The sequence below is a fragment of the Trichosurus vulpecula genome, chromosome 1, assembly GCF_011100635.1.
Source record: "Trichosurus vulpecula isolate mTriVul1 chromosome 1, mTriVul1.pri, whole genome shotgun sequence".
Lineage (NCBI taxonomy): Eukaryota > Metazoa > Chordata > Mammalia > Diprotodontia > Phalangeridae > Trichosurus > Trichosurus vulpecula.
In genome coordinates this window covers 522,500,553-522,502,975 of record NC_050573.1, presented here as the reverse complement: position 1 = coordinate 522,502,975, position 2,423 = coordinate 522,500,553, and the positions used below count along the sequence as shown (strand labels likewise).

At 45.1% G+C, this 2,423-nt stretch overlaps 1 pseudogene; it reads left to right on the top strand.

Moving 5' to 3' along the window:
* The first annotated feature begins 393 nt into the window (after positions 1–393).
* On the top strand, positions 394–1,213 carry LOC118834451 (annotated as a pseudogene).
* The last annotated feature ends 1,210 nt before the right edge of the window (positions 1,214–2,423 follow it).

Sequence of the window (2,423 nt, the reverse complement as noted above, 5' to 3'; positions counted from 1 at the left end):
CTGGCCAATGAAGAGCCTGGTAGGAGATTCAAAATGGGAGTCAATAAAAGGACTGATGTCCGTCTGAGTCCTTGTACTCCCTTTTACTCCATTCAGGGGATGTACCTATTTATTCAGAACGAATAAATGTAAAATATAATTAAGCCGTTCCTGGCTTCCCAATGGGTGTTGTTTATTCCTAGACAACGTGAGTATATTTATAACAGCCATGTATTTGTGGGATGCATGGCAGCAGTGCAAGTGGGCAAATAAAGGCCTAGTTCTGAGGCCTCTCTCTTACCACTTAGAGCCTTACAGTACTTCATCTTCCTCTCAAGCAGAGAGAGAGAGAGACAGAGCCCAATTTGACTGCTTAATATCTTTATAAACACATTCAGGTTTGGCTGTTTGGCCATGGACATCAGGAGGCAGGTTATGCTGGAGCTGTGGAACCGGAAGCCGGGGCAAGTGAAGGATCTAGTCTTGGATAACTGCTTCTCAGATGATGGGAAGATTGGGGGCCTGTCTTCAGAATTTGAAAACCTCGAGTTTCTCAGCATGGTCGACATCAACCTTGTATCTTTGGCCAACCTACCCAAGCTTCCAAAGTTGAAGCTCAGTGATAACCACCTCTCTGCACACCTGAAGGTCCTGGAGAAGGAACGCCCAGCCTGATCCAGTTAAACCTGGGTGGGAACAAAATCAAGGACAGCAATATCAACACACTGGAGTCCCTGAAGAAGCTGCCCAACCTCAAGAGCCTGGACCTTTCAAATGCCATGTGACCATGCTGATGAGCTACGGGGAGAGGGTGTTTGCCCTCTTGCTCCAGCTCACCTACCTCTGTGGCTAAGATGCTGATGACAAGGAAGCTCCAGACTCTGACCCCAAGGGTGATAGGGAGGGCCTGGAGAGTGTTCACAGGGAGAATAGGGAAATGACGGGTGAAGAAGAGGAGGAGGAGGAAGAAGAAGAGGAGGAACTTGATGAGGATAAGGAGGAGGAGGAGGAGGAAGAAGAAGAGGAACTTGAGGAGGAGGAGGAGGAAGAAGAGGAGGAACTTGAGGGTGAGGATGATGAAGATGTTGATAGAGAAGATGAGGAGGATGAGGAAGAAGATGGGGTAGAGGATGAGGAGGATGAAGATGATGATGGAGAGGAGGATGAAGAGGAAGAAGGAGAAGAACCCCAGCATGGAGAGAAAAGGAAGCAAGCTGCAGATGATGAGGGGTAGGACAGAGAGGAGCACAAGGAGAACTGAGCCAGCTTCCCTGCCCTGCCATCAGTGAGCAGTGGGTTGTGGATGGACTCTGGCAGCTTGCCCCTGCCCTTTGCTCCCCCAGCCCTGGGCACTGCTGGCTCTGGGGTCTGTTCTTTTCCAGAAGGGGCTCCACAGGCACTGCCTGGCCCAGGGATTTGGTGACCGAAGGTTCTCTCCATTTTCAGGGGTTTTGTGCAACAATTTGTTGGAATTCTTTCTAAATCTTTGTTTCCAAGAAAAATGTGTCCCATGCCCTGCCTGGACCCTGAAGGGGCAGGGGCTCTGAGACTTTCTCAAGATAAACCTTGCAGCCCCCTCCCTCTTCCCTCTTATTGGTCTTTTTAAATAAAAACTGGAATTAAAAAAAAATACAGTGGTCATTATTGGTTCTAGATGACTGATATTAACACCTGCTTACCTCCTCACCATTAAAAAATAGCAAACTATTAAGTGTGGAAAGTCATGTGTCTACAGATCACAATTATTTATATCAGACGATGGTCCAATATTGACATCAGTTTAACTTGGTTTTTTTAAAGGAAGCTACTATGGAGACAAACAGTGGTTATTAGAAAATGGCTATCGAGCCAAAACAAAATACATACATAAAACATTAAAAATGTTAGTGTGTTCAATTGATTCTATGAGTCATGAAAATAACAAACTCTTAGAGTTGCTTCTTTGTCAATATTCACATCCCACCTTCTGTAAACAACTTCAAATATTTAAAGGAACAGCAAAAGAGAGAGAGTTTTAGAAGGACACTAGAGGTCAGGATTCTGATCTAGTCCCTTCGCTTTACTGATATTCAATTCACTTGAGATCACACAGTAAATAGTAGAAGCAGGACTAGAATCCTGATCTGCTACTTCCCACAGCAATGTCGTTTCCTCTATATTCAGGCTCCAGTCTCTTCAAAATTTTGTATATTTTGCTATCTCTAAAATAGCTGACTTACTTTCCCCCGCCCTGTGCCTTGCTAATGTCCTTCCTTCCTTCCTTCCTTCCTTCCTTCCTTCTTTCCTTACTTCCTTCATTCCTTTCTTATATTTCTTTCTATTGCCTCAACATTTTGTGCATCTCGATTGAATGCTAATGCCACAAGAGCAGAAGATGTGGCATAGCACATGAACCCAGAGGCTGAGGGCAGCAGAGGGCAGCAAGATCATATTGCTTTAAAATT